Source organism: Spodoptera frugiperda, chromosome 12 (genome assembly GCF_023101765.2).
Source record: "Spodoptera frugiperda isolate SF20-4 chromosome 12, AGI-APGP_CSIRO_Sfru_2.0, whole genome shotgun sequence".
NCBI lineage: Eukaryota > Metazoa > Arthropoda > Insecta > Lepidoptera > Noctuidae > Spodoptera > Spodoptera frugiperda.
In genome coordinates, this window is record NC_064223.1 from 13,151,837 (window position 1) to 13,172,450 (window position 20,614).

At 34.9% G+C, this 20,614-nt stretch overlaps 1 protein-coding gene across 3 annotated transcripts in view; it reads right to left on the minus strand.

Moving 5' to 3' along the window:
• The window catches only part of LOC118262827 (neuroligin-4, X-linked), a 107,272-nt gene extending 88,248 nt beyond the window's left edge, over positions 1-19,024 (minus strand). For all 3 annotated transcript variants that reach the window (XM_035574444.2, XM_035574446.2, XM_035574443.2), the window contains exon 1: positions 18,683-19,024. The gene's annotated coding sequence lies outside the window, so the exon portion shown is untranslated. The remainder of the gene's footprint in view (positions 1-18,682) is intronic.
• Positions 19,025-20,614: the final 1,590 nt, after the last annotated feature.

Below are 20,614 nucleotides of genomic sequence, written 5' to 3' on the forward strand. Positions count from 1 at the left end.
AATACAACATACTTAAATGATGGTACAGCGGCAAACCCATACATTAACAATCCGCTTACTAGGTCATACTCATACCCATAAATAGGAGAAACATTATCCAGTGCGAGGATAACTCAGGATCGTAAATATCGATTGGCAGGAAGCGGGAGAGTAACGAGCCATAGCACGCCATGATTTATGGGTGCCGGCGGGTTATAGTTACTGTGCTGTAGACATCATTACCTGTTAGGTAAAGGCTTGTTATGGTAAAAGGTTTATTTACATAACAGTGGATTTGTACTGAGTAATTATTTGGTACTAGCTTCTGTCAACGGCTTCGCCCGTTGTAAAAGTGGCACGTAATGCCACTGTAAGTACAATACTATATTGTACCCACCCACTTTTCACAATTTATGTTGAACGTCTCATGTAGTAGGGGGTGAGCCGATTGCCATACGATGGACATCTTTCTAAACTCCGTGGTACTACTGATAAATTTTCGGAAAATCGGAAAAAGCCCAATAACTTGTAAAATTGGCTTATGTGTTTATTCCAATAATTAATCTAACCATGTACAAAATTTCACCTAAAATAACTAGAGGAGGACTAGTGCACTTAAACACAGAACACCGGTTTTAATTTTTTATTTTAATTGTCAACATAATTTATAAATCATGGAAAATGCAAAAAAAAATATTAATATTATGCAGTTCTTGTTTCCAATATTTAAGGGCTAGTCCTTGTTTACTATTACAATTACTTGTTTTATATTAGTGCTTGTTTACTATAACAAGATTAAAATTCGAGACGAATTATATGAAAACTAATATGTAATTAATATAATTTAAAAATTATACTAACGAAAAAACCTCTACCGTGTCCAATCCACAAACTGGTAAGCAAGCAAGCTATACGTCTTCTCAGTTATTGTTCGTATTGACTCTCACTCAGACTGGTCTCTCTACAAGAGTAAATAGTTTCATCCCGCTCTACAATAAATACAAAAGACATTGTATGTGCAACACAGGCTTTATTGAGTTCAAGGTAAATAATAGAACCTTCTATCTTATGACCAATAGTTATATTTTTAGTACGTACCAAGTTTGTTTCGTGGACACTCTATTTAATGTATCAAAACAATGTATATAATAAAATAATTACGGTAAAACGACTTTCAGGGCGCTTTTCCACCAGAAACTTGCTATGCTACGTTGCTGTAGATGCGTTTGGCTTCCACCAAGCAGCAGCGCATCTTCGTACCATAGCTTCATAGCTCATCTCTGGTGGAAAAAACACCTACTCTTTCAGGGTGAAAGGAAATGGCTAAATGACTGACCCAGGTATAATAACAAGAATACGAATTTCACGCTAACCCGTATCATTTAAATATTCACTTATGAATTATTTTATGTTTAACTAATTCTTATAACTTGGTGAACAATAATTAACAAAAATAAGTTTCATAATTGATTTTTTCTGTTGTGGTTTGACATGACAACACGGAAGTAGGTACTGCAAGCTATTATTAGGACATTAGTTTCCCCGAAAATCAAATCGAAATAATTAAACGAACATCAATTTTTAATAACGGTAATATAATGACTTTTTTCTGAAACCAAATAATTGAAAATGTTTTGATCGACACAAAATATATATTTTGTATAAGATTGCACAATCTTACTATATATTTTGTGTCTGTCCTTACCTATCTACCTATCTACCTCATATATAAATAACTTTCGGCTCAGGTACATCAAAATGCCTTGATAAAAGTTCACAGCAATGTTGTGGTTTGAAGTTTTTGTAACGTTGTTTGACGTAGGAGCGCTACTTTATTTTCAGGATTGCGCAGATATGCCAAGTTTCTGGACCTTCTTAATTACAAAATATCAATTTTTAATTATGCGGCTTTATTTATTGCTAGTTACCATATTTATACAATATTTATTTGTACGGGTTACGACGTCCATACTTTGGTTTAGCCATGTCCTTTTAAAGACCAATGTAAATTAAGGATTTAATTTTTTGATTAGTGTATGTAAATGGACAGTAGTAGTTTGTTTTATATGATTTGAGTACGGCACAAAAAACGCTTACTCTTGATTATGATATTAGAAGCATCTACCGAAAAGTAAGTAAAACACACTCCGCGATCGGCAGGAGGTAGAACAAACATGGTAAAATGAAAACAAAATGAAACATGATTCAAAATAAATGTACCATTTTAATTTCGACCAGTGCTTCAAATACATGAAGCTATTCGCACGGCGTTTATTGTACCCAGAAATAGAAAGGTTTTCCTTTTTTATTATATTTTTAGTTCGCCCTCGTTGTTTTGGGATTGACCAGTCACTGTGACGTTTTGGTTTCACAATTTCTGGGTCGGCTGTGGCCGTGATGAAGTGGGGTGTTCATTTTCGCCGGCTGTTTATTTTATCTTTGTGTTCGTCGTGAGAAGAAATACCAGTGGGCATTACGAGATTTCGCTCTGTGCTATATTAAAGACGCAATTCTGTAGACGTATGTACTCGTATGTAGTTTCTGCCTCGTTGAATAGGTGACGGATCTTTGGGTTTTGTATATAATTAGAGTTTTTGTTTCGAAAAGGAATTTTAGTTTTTTCTTCGATTTTGTTATTGTTAGTTTAGTAATGGCTTTTGTTACAGTTGAACTGATAAGTCATAGTATAACAAAAAGCACGAGTTCTTAAGGACAGCGACGAGATGCACACATTACTACAGTATTGAAACATAATTTTTTTTATATATTAGTACCGATTGGCACTCTCTGCTTTCCACTAATTTTATTCTAAACCTCATAGAACGGAAAACTTATTACTTTACTCGATTTTTTGGATCAGATATCTTGGACTCCTTAACATACAACACACGCCATAGTATCTTGTTTAAAAGTAAAACTGCAATCTCATCTTTATTTCTTTAAATAAATAATTTCGTAGTTTATTAGAAAGATAAAATGGTCTAGGAACGTGTCGCAGCGCTTGGCGTATGCCGGACGTATCTTAAGTCGACGTCACTCAACGTAGCCACTAACGGAAGATTAAGTGTTTGCAAAATTTAACTGCATATAAATAGAAATAAGATTCCTTTTACAGTGTACAAAGTTATTTTGTAAAGTTGCTGTTAAATTAATACAGATTTTGTTACTATAAATACATAACACTATCACTAAAACATAATGGATCAATAATTATATATTTCTTGTAGCCAAAATCTGTGTTAAAACTGTTTGACAAAGAACTTGACTAATTTCAAGCCACACCAGGGGCTTATGTTCACGAGCCTCTTAAAACTAGCCAAAGATTTACTAATTATACCTATATAGGGGTAAATCTAGACACTAATCTCAAGTATTCTTACATCATTGTTTTAGGTTAACAGTATTTTCCAAGTAGTTTAAAAAGCTATATTTATCTTCTCTACTAAGACCGGGAAACGTTTAGATACCAACTTAGACTTGTAAAACAAACACGGAGCGTATTATGTAGTATAATTTCCCCAAACAGTTGATACGGATCATTTCGTAATCTAAGATCGGTTTCTGCTATTTTAGGAAGCCCACACAACTTTGTTAATGAGAAACGTAACGTAACATGAGATGAGTCTATTTAGATACACACAGACTACATGGAATTTTCGCCAGTTGTAGTATTAAGTCCAATCACAATAAAGGTCATATTTGTTAACAAATATTTTACTACGTTTCAAATTCCATGTTTATTTTGTACTCATATGGTAACTAACAGAAATCGTTCTAAAACTGTACAGAAATGCTTTAAATCAAGAATAGTCTTATGTTAAACTGTCAAAAGAAAGAACGTATGCAGTAATTACATTTTTCCAATGTAACACTCAATTTCTTACTAATTATAAATTAAATTAAAGTCACAGTCACATTTTGATAATAGTAACGGGGTGGATTTTTGATAATTAATATGAGTTTTCTCACCCTCTTGCATCACCCAAGGTGAGAGAAGTCATTCATGATTTTCTCCTCTCAAAAACATACCGCCCGAATCGACAACCTCCTCCTTTTTGAGAAGTCGGTTAAAAAAATACTAGTACCTAATGTACATATTTATATATGCATATATCTTTATGTATGTATGTAAATTTACCGTATTTCGTGGGAGTAGTAAGGGGCAGTTATTCTCGGTATGTCTTTGTCGACCGTAATGTATTTTCAGGAATGTTTCAGGTTAGATTACCTACTTAAAGCGAAACTGTTGTACATATTTTGTGGTATGTAACGGCTTGTGGCTTGAGATATTGCGGAATTAATAATAATTTATTTATATACTGGAACGGATGGGAATTAATTTGGCTTCGTCTGTTGTTAAAGGTTGTTTTTTTGTAATGCAATTTTTTTTTATGATGTAAGCCGGTAAATGAGCTGACGGATCACCTAACGGTAAGCAATAGCCTCCACCCATGGACACCTGAAACACTAGAGGTGTTAAAATGCCATTTGGGGGTAAGGAATGTTAAGGGTTGTTGGGGAATCGGGGATTGATTAACATTCTTTTACACCACTGACAAACGGTGAAGGTAAGCATCGTGAGTAAACCTGGGCTTATAATTGCTAATTACAAGTTTGAAGTCGCCATCCCGCATTGAGCAAGTGTGGTGATTAATGCTCACCTAAACCTTATCTGTGTGAGAAAAGACCTATGGTAAACAGTGACCACTTATAGGCTGTTGATGTTGATTTGTATCATTATAATAAGAATAGAATAGAAAGTCTCAAAATACATTTAGTATTTTGAGACTTTTTATATTAAAATTCTATTCCAACTTCAATAACACACAATAACAAACTCCAATTAATAAAACAACCATTAACAAAACCACTTGAACAACAATACGAAGATTACAATTTTAATTGGTGAACTTTATAAATAAGTAGTAAATCTGAAACAATAAACAAAAAGTTTTCAGAGTTTCAGTTCAGCGCGAACTATTTCAGGTCATAAATTCACTGAAACTAATTTCATGGCTGTGCGCCGTCCCGCGTCAAGTGAAACCAAGTCGTTAGTTGATATATAAGGGGAAATGAAAACCTTATTGCTGAGCCCAGGGGAATGAGTAGATACCTACCCAATTTGAATTCGTGACAACTTCAGTTAATCGACAGAAGTGGGAATAAATTTATTTTTCTTCAAATTGTAATATGTCTTGTTAAACGGGTTGCTTACTTAACAGTAAATGCCGAATATTGAGATAGAATGGAATTCCAAGTTCCATCTCCAGATCACATAGTTTCTTTAGTATTAGACTCCCAATAGAAAATTGTTGAAGGTTAATCTTTCTCTATCGTACCTACATGGTGTTTAACATGTTAACTAACTTTAGTTATTATGGAAATTGTTTTAAGTGTCTGTGTACATTGTTTTAAGTGTCAGTATTGCCGATGAAAAACATATCTCTGATTAATTTCTTAAGTTAAAACCGGTCCAAAACATATGTCTACTTAATTTATTAATTTAAATTACAGTGTTTCCAGTCAATACGAAGAATGACTGCACGGTTAGCGTGGTAGCTACGCAACCGGCTTCCGTGTGGCAGTTTCAATCCTGTTCGGAGCAACTCTTTCGGTTGTTATTACATAGAAACTGCATAACTATTTTTGGTCACTATCTTGGATACTGGTAAGATTGTACAAATGTGATGGAAAATAGAATGCAAACGAAATATTTTTTTAAAGAAAATTCCAGACAAGAAGAAATCTTGCATTATTACAGCTTCATTCTTTCTTAAAACTTTATTATATAAAGGTACTATAAATTCTGGAAAGAACCATTACCACTTCCTCATAGTAATACATTATAACCATGGCAATGATGTTATTATATTCAGCCAAGTAATTATATGAAAACTGTTTTGAACTAAGGTATTAAACATTTTTGTATTTTTTTACCGTAGACAGTAATCTCTGTTTACATATTATATAACTTACTTATTAGGTACTAAGCCAAAATCAGCTAAGAAAGGAGATATTTATTAAATTAAACACTTTTTTATATTTGTACTGATGACCCGCCCCGACTGCGCACGGGTGCAATTCTGATACTAAATACACGACAGAAAAACTGTGAACGTTGTATATAAGAACATAGCGGCCCGGAGTGACACATCACTCACTGAAAAATGATTAAAATCCATCCAGTAGTTTTAATTTATAATTTTTGTGAGACATATAAATGTTCAGCAGTAGTAACTGCGCGACAGTCACAGCGTCGTGTATCGCGGAATGCTCCTCATGAATATGAGCCTCTACCATGGCTTGAAATTAGTCGAGTTCCTCGAGTACACGAGTAAGTCGAAAAATCATAATAATAAACTTTTTTATATCATGAGAGTAAAAATGAAGTATAGAAAAAAATAGAAAACAAATAATTTTTTGCACCGCTACGCTTCGTGTGCAAAGAGCATAAAACAATCCATTACGATAAAACAGGATTTCGACCGCTTTTTGTTTTATTCCTCTACAAATTTTGACTTTCACCTTTCTGCAAGGCTAGGTAAAATGTTTATTACTATTGGCTCATAAACTTCAATGCTGAAATACGTAGCCAGAGCCGAAATAGTAAGTACAATAGCACTTACCACTTCGTCCGAAACTGTTTTATTTTTACAGTTTTCTGCTTTATTATTATATCGTTTTAATAGACCTGAATTTAAATATTTATTATGTTATTTCATACGTTTTTCTAGACCATAAACTTATAGAAATAAATAAAAATTCATTTAAAATTAATAATAATATGACTACAATATTTGAGGTTTTAACTATTGAGCAAACCCGACTAATGTCGTACCACACCGGGCTGTATAAACAGCAGCTGCTTACATGACGAAAGATGTCACACATACAATCGCCTTTAATACGAAAAGTAGTTATTAATACAAAAACACATTAAATAATATCCGATACAAAGACTTTGTATTACAATAAAGACTTACTATCCTTCTTCGGCAATAACAAAAACAATTACTCTAGAAATTAGTTCTCACAAAACATTTATTGATTCATTAATATTAAAGCGATGTCATAACAAGTTTGTGTGAGCAATACTCGGGGCCCAGACACATAGCGACCTCGTGTAACTTTAGTGGCTATTGAGACCTCTTTTATTACATATAAGGGACACAGAAAATGTCAATTGGAATTCGATTTCGACTGTTATTGAGCCACTTGATTATATTCTCTGATGAAGTATTAAAGTTCAAAATTGAATGTATTTTCTAGTGATATAAAAGTTATTTTTCTTACAAGATTAAGAAGAGAAAATAGATGAAAAAGATTAGTAATGCTTTTAAAATTAGTTTTAGATAACGCTGATTCACGACTAAGCTACCTAAGAGGAGTCAAAAGACTTCAATTGCTTGAAAAATGTTCGGCCCTAATTCTAGACTATGTGAATTTCTAGACTGTGTGACTTTGTTTCAGTTTGACTGCACGGTTGACGCGGTGGCTGGGCAATCGACTGCCACGCAACGTGTAGTGGGTTCGATTCCCGCGCGAAGCAACAAAGAATTGCTTCGCTCGTGCCACAAGATCCCAGACCCGAAACAACAATTTATCATGTGTATATGAACTTGTATATTTGTAAACGCACCCACGACACAGGAAAAAATCCTTATGTGGGCCAACGGTATATTTAAAAAAAAGTTCTCTTCGGTTTCACTACACAAGTCATTTTATAAATAGTTACTAATACACCATAGTAACTAAGTAACGCCTAAACATACTCACAAAGCGATACGGAATTAACTCTGAATGAATTAAACCCTCCATTATACACTGAACTAATTAATTAATGTAATGTATAAGTGGCCCAAGAGACAGATTACATGGTTAGTTTAGATATACATAGATATAGTACTGAAGGGTCGATGCAGACGCCATACAAGTAGTGCGTGGAATGATTCAGCTGATATCACACAGACAAAAACGATTTATCATTTCCTAGACAATGTGACGACCTTTCTGTTGTATACATAATATAACTTTACGCTTGTTAATCATTTAAAAAATGTAGATAGAGGCTTACTCACTTTATGGCCATTTGATGTAAAAAAACCTTGTCCCATACTAGGACTTTTTCCTGAATACATAACAATTTATGGATCACACAAAGAGTTGTTGTTTCCAACCCGCAATACAATACGCAGTAGTTATGCAGTCAATCGAATAATTACTTTTACTTTTAGCTTCATCTAAACTAATAAATAAAATTACAGTTTGTTTGTAATATTGAAATAAACGATTTTTACTACATGCATATGAATATACATATGATACATACACCCCAATCACTTATTTTACAATTTTTGTTTGTCTATCTGTCCTGGCTAACCTCTGAAATGGCTGGGCCGATTTTGATGAAACTTTTGTTGGCAAGTAACTGATGCAATGAGGAGTAACTTAGGCTAATTTTATTTTAGAAAATATATTTCATTATGGAAAAAAATACATTGAAATTCTGTCAAAAGTAATTATTCTACGGACGAAGTTACGAACAACAGCTAGTCAGCACTAAAAGGTAACAATCAAAATATCAAATAACACAATTAAATTCATAGCATGTTGAGCTCCACTGATTATGGTTGGCCACATTTCAATTACGGACATGTAATCCTATTACAGATGTTATAGTTATAATAGACCGCACATTTGTCTGTAATAACTCATACAATAACCAGATTACTGACTCAATATTAATAACCAGGTAAGATCCTGAGGAGACTGTAGCTAATTGGAAGAATTGAATATTGGATTATCGTAATGTTTTATTAAAAAAATATATATAATGTAATTATGTTATTGTGAATACCAAATGACGGTAAAAATTACGATAAAACAAGATGTACTGTCTTGTCTGATATAATTTTGTTACAACTGATGGTGTTTTTTATGGCATGTGCACCTCTGCCTACCCCTTCGCGGATAAAAGGAGAGACGTACACGATGCACGTGATGTTGGTAGGCAGAGGTGCACATTACGGCATGTAATGCCGCTATACAATGCACACCCAGTTTTTACCATTTGTGTCACAAGTCCCATGTAACAGGGGGTGAGCCTAATTGTGCCCTGGGCTAATACTGGGGACAATTTCAGACTCCGTGCTACCACTGAGAAATTTTCGAAAAACCGAAAAAAAGCCTTAATAAATACTTTACTCAACCGGACAATCAGACCCCTTTTTTGAGGACGAAAATCACCCATAGACTTTTCCCGCCCTGGGTGAGGGGAGAGGGAGTGTCAGACTCTTACTGACTAAAAACCACCCCGTTCCTTCTCCTGCTTTGAGCCGGAGCCCCGGTAACCTTTTACGTTGTCCGCAAGTTCTGGCAGTCGCACTTTTTTTTTATGAGACATACCGGTAATCGAGCAGACGTATTACCTGATGGTAAGCAATCGCCGCCACCCATGGACACTTGAAACACAGAGGCTTTACAAGTGCGTTCTTTTGGGAGTTAGGAATTTAAGGGTTGTTGTTCGGGAATGGGGAAGGGGAAGATTCGCACTTTCGACCACTCGACCGACGAGGCAGAATGTACACTATACTATATATAAAGCAGTGGATGTTATGCGCAGTATTGATAACTGATTAATCCCGCATCGGCCGTCTGGTACAGTTTGGTACTAGCTATAATATAAATGTATTAGTATGTATATTATATCTATACTATCTCAACGCACGCATATTCGGACATCGTGATAAACATTTTGTTTGTTTAATCGGAATACTTTACATAGGGGCTTGAACACTGATATTATTTCGGATTTATCATAAAAAATCAACATTGTTTATTACTATTATCTAAAAATCACGGTTTACTTACACAAATTAATGGAGAAAAGGACTAGAAAAGCTTTGATTATTTTTAGTTATTTAGTATGTCTCACGATAGTTATAATAAAAAACTTATTATTATTTTGCAATTTTCGTACTATGTAATTCACTAGTTTAAACATTTTTTGCACACCCATATAAATAGGTATAATATTTTAAAACGAGCACCTAGTTTTACTGACATCCAAATCCATTGTGATGGTTTAAAAGTGCTTGCTTTAAATTTCGTGTTAAAATTGTCACGAGTTTTTAAACCCAGTTTATAGCCAATGCAAGCATTGCAGATATTATCTCAAGTCCTGACGACATCAAAAACCCGAACTTTAGCGACTTTTATTCGTAAGAAACGAATTACTAAGAGTGAGGGACCATTAATTCTACGTCATTGTTACGGCACACCGGGGAGTGCCCCAGGCACTCAAGCACTCCGAGCTGTGATGCTGATGAATCAATTACAAGTGAAGTAACCGAATTTTGATAATATTACACTAGAAGAATAATTATTATTGGGATTAATCAGAAATTCTCAGGTAAGTGCTAGTATATAGCAGTATTAATCCGCTTTGAGCGAACGTGGCGATTATGCTTAAACGTTCTCCATGAGAGAGAAGTGGACACTTATAGGCTGATAATGATGATAAGCCGACCACTATTGTAAAGTACCTTTAAAGATTAACAAGAATAATGCGTATTTGATGATTTGAAACCAATGACTATGGAATTGTACGTCCTCCTTTTAATACACAAAGAGCGAAAATTTGGTGCATCATTTTATAAATAAAATTGTCATTTGAAGACAGATTGTTCTTTTCCGAATACAAATTGTCTTTGCTGTAGGATTTCTATCTGTTTGGTATGACAGTTTTGAATAATAAGTCTTATTTCAAAATCACTTCGGTTTTAAATACTGTGACTTGCTTCTCACACTAATTGTCCACGACTAACGAAATAGTCAATCTAACTTACAAGTTCAAAAAATACATGGTACTATCACCCTTATGGGTATCAACATAGAGTTTCTACACGAAACCGTTCAGGCGAGACAGACTATTGACGCCGTCGACGTCTTTAAAACGTTCCCCAGAGGAAATTTTTTGTAGGCTTTTACACAATTTTATTTGTGCTCTGCCCTCCCGAGGGACGCATGCTTCTCATTCAAAACAATTACAGTACGCTTAAAAGGTAGAAATACCGCTACAACTGAAATGTGAATATGCTTTGTGACGGTTTTTATATATTATAGTATAATTTTGTGTACAACGTGGTCGTGATTTGGAATGGAATGAAAATAATATGTAACACCTATTTGCTTTCCAAATACATACAATGATGAGTATTCTTAGAATTTCTAAAGAAAAACTGTCTGGCATTAAGGTTGGTTCTTATTAAAAATAGCTTTAATATCTGGATGTCACCAAAATTCATTTCCATCTTCGCCAAGTTTAGTTTTCCACTGATTGATTAAAAAAGCCTTTTAAAATCATTATCAAGATAAATACTTCAAACTAAGTATCAATACATACTGCGAGTTACCGGAGCTCCGGTTTCAAAAGCAGGAGTAAGAATAGGTTGGTTTTTAGTCATTAAGAGTCTAACACTCCTCGCTTTGCCCAAAACGAGAGAAGTCATTGAAAGATTTTCCCTTCTCAATAAAAATATTCATACACATAAATATTTGTAACGAAATATAAACAGCACTCAAAATCCTTAAAAGTAGAAAACGTTTGTAGGTATTTCAACTACCCCAACGTTCAAAGAAAAAGAGCTTATAAAAGTATGCTAGATCCTTTGTTTTCTGAATATTATTCTCAGTTCGTGCCAAAATAGATACAGATGATAATAAAAATTGTCTTTTATTTGTTTCGTGTCTACCTTTTGTGTTCTTGGAAGACTTATTCAAAGCTGGTCATTACCTTTTATTACTATTTTGTGTATAAATGCAGAAATGAATTGGTTATAATAATTAATACATTGATATCGTTATCAGGGGGAGGGGGGATTATCAAATGACTCCTCCATCTTTCAGAGAGAATTTACACACGCTACGTCACGTTTTTTATCCCCGAAGGGGTAGGCAGAGGTGTACACTACGGCACGTAATGCCGTTGTACAATATACATCCACTTTTTACCATTCATTTCACAATTCCAGACTCCGTGCCACACCAGTGAGAAATTTTCGAAAATCGGAAGAGGCCCAGTAATTTTTTGCCCGACCCGACAATCGAACCCGGTACCCCTTGTCCAGCAGTCGCATTTGCGATCACTCGATCAACGAAGCAGGTAGAGAATTCGTTCTGAAATATTATACATGGGCACTGCCATTAAACTGGAAATGATCACAACATGTTTTTCAATTTTACGATGAAAACCAGATAGCGTTTCACCTGATCAAAGAGATACTATTTTTTGGAGCAAACCTTATACATTTTAGTGAATTGATTCGACCATCACATTGAATCAGCCCTGCAAACAAACCAACCCAAAAAATTACAAAATAGTTCCAATGTAAAACCAATATTGCCTTATTGTTCGTATACCAAATTCCTGACACTTGTTTCCGCAATGTTTCGTTGTTTTCAGCAGCTATCAATTCAAATTACATTTCTGTCAATCAAAACCCATAAAACATTTTAGGGATAAAAAAATATTTTGAAAATCTGTTAAGCCTTCGGAGTTGGGCAGACCTCTCTGTATTTGTAGAATGGGAACACTTATCGCATCGTCGCCTTGCTAATGGACTGTCGAGGCCGGATGTATCGCTTTTAACGCAAATAACCGACACCCTCGAATCGATTACGACCGCGAATTTTGCCAGAATACGGACGGCGGCGGCGATTTGTCTAACAGGTAATGGTAGGGTTGGTCATACGAATGAGTGGCTATATTTTACATTGGAAACTCTCCCACTATTTACTTATAATATGGCACTTATATAATTACTTGCGAATAGGATTCTGTAACGGACTTAACAAAAAGAAGGTCGTCAGTTTGAGTATGTATGTTAGTGTGAGATAGTCCCATCTGAGGTTACCGGAGGCCCAATCTTCCCCATCCCCGATTCCCGAACAACAACCCTTAAATTCCTAACTCCCAAAAAGCCGGCAACGCACTTGTAACGCCTCTGGTATTTCAGGTGTCCATGGGCGGCGGCGATTGCTTACCATCAGGTAATACGTCTGCTCGATTACCGACGTATTTCATAAAAAAAAATCTCGCATTAGGCTGAACCGATTTAAGAAAAGGTTTCAGATATATTACTTGACTTAAAAACTGTGGCTTTTGAAGGCGGTTCCCTTTTTTTCAAAAAGGTTATTTATTTCTAATTTATGTATTGTGTCATGTCTGTCTAACCCTTCGGAACATGGAACGTGTACTTTAAAAAATATGTACAGATATGAGAAAGTTTGATCCTTGAATCTGCAGCGATTACGTCAATATTATTTCAAAAAGTCAAAAGTCAAAGCATTTATTTCAATTAATCCTAAATTAGGCACTTTTGAAACGTCAAATTGAATTGTCCGTCAGTCTGTCTGTCAGTGAAGCTAGGCGCTCGTTCCAAAGTGTTGCTTCGAATGGAGAAGAACGAGCAAGAAACTCCATCGTTACTCTTTTCAAAAAATGTTTTTTGCAATATCTCTGATACATTATTTGATCATTTACCTATTGTCTATATATGTAGGAACAATGTAACGACAATACGACGTCAAAACTATGGGACAATAAAACCAATTTGTAAAGAATATAAATTAAAAAAGCGGGTTGTTTCAAACATAGTGCCCACATATGTACACTTACAATTTTGAAATAATGCTTCTATACAAATAAAAAATAATCTTTAATTTAATTTTTCAAATAAAAAAAATAATAAATAACTGCTTGATGCCACAGGATCCCTAGACTACATTGGAATAAATTACTACTTTAATTTAATGTGTAACTAGTGATCGTCTTAGAGCATTGTCTAGTGTGAGCGAGTGTCCAGTGGAGCCGGACCAACATGCTGCCACACATTTTTATCTTCAATATAATCTGACAGTTTATAATATGCCTGTTTACACAGTTCACGCTTTATACAAGATTTAAATTTTTTCTCGTTCAGATTCAGTATGGTGGTTGGTAGTTTATTGTAACACTTAACACAAAATCCCATGAAGGATTTCTGCACTTTGGACAATCGGAATTGCGGTATAGCTATTATCCAAAAGTTAGCGCATACAATGCCTACAAGCTGCCGCACACCATATTACTAAAAATATTATGAATATTTAATTAAATCACATACAAAAACAATGATATTACAAATTGGAATGTCGTTATTTTGTTTTTAGAAATTGCCCCACATTAGGATATTCTCCTGTGCCGTGAGTGCGTTTACACACATTCAATTTCACATACACATGACACCCGGACCCGTGGCAATAATTCACACAAAAAGTTGTTTCGTACGGAAATTGAAACCGCTACGCATTGCCCAACCACCATGTTAGCCGTGCTGTGTGATTATAAGAAAAAAAATATTTTACTTAATTCTTAACTTTTAGTAGAAATCATTTCAATCGGCCATAGTACTACTACCACCTGCACACAACACAGTTGGGCCATCCCTATCTGAATATTGATAGGGTGTAGTTAGAACCTTCGTGTTTACCAAAACTCCGCGCTATAGGTACAAGTAAATATTAGTTTTTCTACCTTTTTCTAGTGTCATCCATTCGCTTTGTCGCGTATCACAGGTTGTGCAATATCGCTATAATCAAATATTGTTTTAGATAGGTGAAATACATGCTTAATAGCTGTTTTCACCAACCACCCCTAAAAACTTCTTAACAAAGATTTGTTTAGCGTAAGTGAGCATCTAAACTAACCCCTTACTCCTACAGTCAGGTATCGCTTATAGGTTTATGACAAGCCAAATTTTAGTTAACAATTTTAAGATTAGACTGCATAGCATTACCGGATCTCCGATTCGAAAAGCAGGAGTAGGAACGTAGTGGTTTTTAATCACTAAGAATCTGACATTCTCTTTCACCTCACCCAAGGCTTGAATACTTTGAATTTCTCGAAACTCACTGTATAGTTCTTCAATACTTAGGACTTATGCTACTGGAAGTAAACTCTTACTTAGGTATCCCTTCAAAAAGAAAAACGTGTACTCTATTGATCCAATTAAAATAATACGTATTTGACGTTGCTTATTACGCTATGTTCATTCACATCAGCTTATGTTATCAAAGCGTACTAATATTTAATTTAGTTCCCGTCAAGCAGTGTCACATAAATAATACATTTTACCTTCATTCTGTGTAACTAGAGTCCAGTTCGACATTTTAGTGAACATCCCATGGGCCCTTCATAACACGTGCATACATTATGTTATATTGTTGCTAAAACCAACCTTATATCCATCGGAAATAGGACTCAAAATCATTAATGAAATACTTTTTGTCTACCATATGTCACTAAAATGACTATGCTACATTAAATCAGTTTTTTTTACATTTGATGGTTCGACGTTTTGTCGCAATCTCGCCTGATGGTAAGTGATGATGCGGGCTACGGTGAAGCACATCTGTCTATAAGCCACCAATTCCATCGGCAACCAATTCTAACAGCCGGTAATCGAGCAGACGATGGTAAGCAATCGCCGCCGCCCATGGACACTTGAAACACCAGAGGCTTTACAAGTGCGTTACGCGGCTTTTTGGGAGTTAGGAATTTAAGGGTGGGAAGGGGGGAATTGGGCCTCCGGTTACCTCACTCACACAACGAAACACAACGCAAGCGTTGTTTCACGTCGGTTTTCTGTGAGGCCGTGGTATCACTCCGGTCGAGCCGGCCCATTCGTGCCGAAACATGGCTCTCCCACACTTAAACTCCGGCAAAGAATTCCACTCCTTAATAGTTCGCACAAGGAAGCTTGAAGCGAAGCGCTTTCTTTTTAGTTGAAACATGGTTATTTTTTGACGAGTTTCGCTGGGTGGAGGTACAACGTTTTATTAGTCAGGTTTTAATTATTATTAAACGGTTTTGTTTAGCTTGACCTGTTTGTTTGTTTGGGTCTTTAGTAATTTGAATTTTTCTCCCCCTTCCTGGCGTCAGATGAATCTGATATTTGGTACACACTCTTATTCTTGATGATGATACACATTAAAACCGCTTAACATTATTTTTTATGTATAATTTTGTATAGGTGTTGTGGTTGGGTGGATCACGATTCGTATTTTTAATTCCTGCACAGATTTTTTTTGTGTGTGATGTGTCTGCACGTTGTCTTCTGTTCATGTTCACGTTCAGTTAAAATGTTGAATCATATCATCGATTATAAATATATCTTTATATATATAATTCTTCTGTAAGTGTGTATGTCACTGAACTTCTCTTAAACGACTGGACCGATTTTGATGATTTTTTTTTGTGTGTGTTCAAGGGTAATAGAATAGTTTAGATTAATAGATACACAATTTTGTCCGCTGGACAATGTTTTTTAATTAATTTTTAATTTATTACTAGTTGTTGATTTTGGAATGTTTTACATTGGATCCGAAAAAAATTCAAATTAAAGACGTGTAGACAGGACAACGTCTGTCGGGTCCGCTAGTTATATTATAAAAATATGTATACCGACACAAAAATTATAGTATATATACTAATATACCGTTGCGCACCAATATGTGTGTAATGGACAAACTTTTTTACGCACACTACTTTGAGGGATCTTCCCGATTCTTTTTTAAAGTGCGGTCTCATTCTGTACTTCAGTTATATTACATTAAGTTATAAAAATAATCCGATACGAATATATAATAGCAGTAAACATATCCACGAAACACGAGTTTAAATTAGGATCTTGTATGGCTTCCTGAAGTTCTGGCGAACTCTTACTTAAGATTGAAGAGTAATTACGTTGAAACTATCTCATGTAGCGTTATCAAACTAGTTATTGATGCTAAAACAAAACTGCTATTATAATAGTTGGAACTTATTAACCTATTGTGGATAACCAAAAACAGTTTTTAAGCATAATAGAAAGATTACTGAATACCTGTTATATTCTTATGTTGTTATCTACTTGAAAATTATGTAATTAGGTTGTAAATGCTTCATTGGTTGAGTGGTTGCAAGTGTAATTGCCGGGCAAAGGGTCTCGGGTTTGATTCCCGAATCGGGCAAAGTATTACTAAGCTTTTTTCAGTTTTCCGAAATGTTTCTCAGTAGTAGTACAGAACCCAGTATATGGCTATAGGCTAACCCCCTATAACATGGGCCTTATAAAACAAAATGGTGAAACGTGGGTGTATATTGTGTATTGCGGCATTACGTGCCTTAATGTGTACCTCTGCCTACTCCTTCAAGAATAAAAGGCGGGACAATACGATAAATTACGATATAATAATTGGTAAAGAGTATTTACTATTTACAGATACTAACTTGCATGATGATGTGTACAATGGGACAAAAAAAAAAATGATAATATACGAACAACAATGACAGCCAGTTTGAAAACGTATCAAGTAAAAAATGTGGTTGCAATTTAATTACTCATTTCTTGACCTCGTTGCCAGATAAATGCCATAAATATTATGTAAAGAGAAATATTTAAGTTTGAGCTTGACATGATTTGTGATGGAAAAATGTATGGAATACATACATTTTTTCGTCACTCCTATGACAAGTTTTTCACTTAAATTAATCTAGGATACATGTTGACCAATAAGTCAGTCATTGTTTCAATTGTAAGCGATCAAACAAGCAATAAATTAAGAAAATTATCTTCAGTCAGTATCAGTCTATCTGTCAATGAAGCTAGGCGAACATTTCGAATGGAGACGAACGAGCAAGAAACTCCATAGTTACCCTATTCAATTTTTTTTACAATCTCTGATACATTATTTGATCCTTTACCTATTGTATACAGAACCTTTAGTATGTATTAGGTTTAATGCTGAAGTATGTTTTCAATGAAAAATTCCATAACAACAACTACTCCCAATCATAAGGGTGAAATCAAATTTTACAACCCTTCACGTAATAATATAATGGGGGTGCGTACATACATATTATGTACATACCTACTCACCTATATTCACATACTTCATAAGTAAAGGAAGAGAACGCGTCACCCTTTTCGAACAAACTACGAAATCTCATTCCACGATCGACATTTTAATTACATTTTTAAATTTAAATACACCAATGATTAATGTTTTAGTAAAGTGTGAGGTGTAAGTTGCCCAAAGAAGTTTGTGCCTACTTCATTAAAAGGATTGATTGCTTTAGGAAATAATTTTTCATTCTAAAATGTGAAACTGTCGCGTGTATTGGTGGCTACTTTAATTAAGAACATTGTATGAACTATTTAACGTTGGCCGCAGCTTTTAATTTCCGATACAACATCAAAATAAAATGTTTGTAGGTTGTATACCTCTGTCCCAATTTGTTCACAGTTTCATTTCTTTTTAATATATTCACAAAGTCAATATATCATAGTACGAACAGTAATTCTAACAAAATTGATAAATCTTCATCAAAACATGACGTAAACCTACCATAAATACTAAATTTCATCGAAAAAATCTACGAAAACGCCTCGTACTAGGTATGATTAAATTTATGGATCGTAAAAATTCTTCGCAGAATCTTTATCACCGAGTAGCGAGTTTTTATCTATGTGGAACCTACATAAATCCGGAAAATAAGGTATATAAATCACAAAATCTTGTCACACAGAATTTACGTAGAGTCGACTGTGTTAAAGCTTATTAACATTAATTTTAACTTACGGCGGCTAGTCACGGCTTTACGATTCATTTGCAAACTTACCATCGATATAATCCAAGTACAATCAACGACACAATCGTCAAATGTCTATACACACACACAAAACCGGCATACTCCATTGCACTTTTACATACACAGTAACTCACTTATACTACAAAATTTGAATTATCGTATACACTACGCGAAGAGTCGATCGGCAAGAAAAGTGCTTCAATAAAATTAAGAAATTATTTTCTAAATCGATTTCGGTACACTTACGCGGTAAAGGGAACGTGTTGGAATTTTAAATATTATTGTTAATTTTTACATCGGCACTGTCGAGGGCGCGGTTATAACGCGGTGCGGCAAGGCGCGCCGCTCCACTGACGGCGTTTGACGGGGAGGCGGCAGTGCGCATGCCTGCCCGCGCAGCCTCGTCTGAAAAGGGATGAAAATGGCGCGTGCCGATTGTTAGCGAGCGGACGCCGAATTGTGACGAATATTTCTCAGCTGCCGTGACGCGGCCCTCGTTAACGGTACCTCCGTAACGTCGTACGGCGATAAATCGCAGTTAATTCTGTTATTGTGTTACGGATTTATGGGTATGTTGGCTTATTGTGAATACGTATTGCTTTATAATGGCGTCATGTAATTTTGCGAACACACAAGACGTATTCGGTTGGGAGTAAATTAAAACGCGGCGGCTTCCTCTAACGAAATTTTCTCAGCGGAGCGAAACGAGCGGGAGATTTCATCAGAAGATCAGCAATTTATATGATTACATTGATAAAGCTAATTCAAAATCATAGCAGCGATAAGAACTGAATAAGCTTAGGAACGACAAGTTTTCAAAGTTACGAATAAATTGGGACAGGTAAAGATGGCACAATTGCAACAGGAACTACCGACACTGATCAAAGATTCAATCCATATTATCCATATTCCATGTCCCCAGACCGAACTGAAGACAAATTTCCTTTTACTATCTAATCACATATGTAAATTTGGTTCCACTCCAAATTGCCTTACTGAAAAAGTTTTCGCTTCGTACCCAAAGTCAGCGAAAACCGGAGGCTGTTGACTCTACAACTCGGCGACGCTCGGGTGTCTTCGGATATCATCGGCTGGTCGTAAAAGGAACGCTATTTTACGAGTACACAGTTACACGGTCAGACTCCGTTAATTTTACGTTTGAGTACGACTTTATGTAGTTTACTTTAAGGTTGTTTTTTACTCGTTTTTGAGTTACAATAGTTGTAAGTAAGCAAAGAATCGGACCGTGATAGCCTTTTCTGAATTTTTTTCCGGCTATCTTTCTTTGAGTAAAGGGATGAACATGTGTGCTGTGAAAAATATGTATTTGCTCTTTTTGCTAGTTGTATTTTCTTACAGCCTACATAAACAACAACCTAAATGTTAACTTATTGAGTTATTTTGTGTTCATACCTTTATTAGACGTATTTTTATAAAACACACTGACAAATATACGAGTATAATGAGTCACTTGGCATTTACACCCACTCTCAACTATATAAAGAGAACATCTGTATCTTTTTAGAATTATATTTTTATGCAAAATAGGGTTTAATAATAATTTTCCCACAAGAACTTTGAAAAATGTACTGATAATAAGAATAATCAAATTATGCATGATATTACATATTTACTACAGACAAAAATATCGAAAATGAATTTAAAAAAGAAAATCCTATTTTATTGAATTCACGAAACTCATTCAAAATATGTAATATCTTTGAGTACACCATCTGTTACTCGAAATATGAACTATTGGTAAAACGTGGATACATTGAAAAAGCATTTTTATAACAAATTTCATATTATTAAAATGGAATAATATATGAATTCATATGCAGTAATAGCAGTATCGGTGTTATCGGAAAATGAATGTTATGAGTATCTACATAAGTAATATATTGGTTTAACACTTTTTTCTTTGACTGTACTTTGAAAAGCGTAGATGAATTAACTTTTATT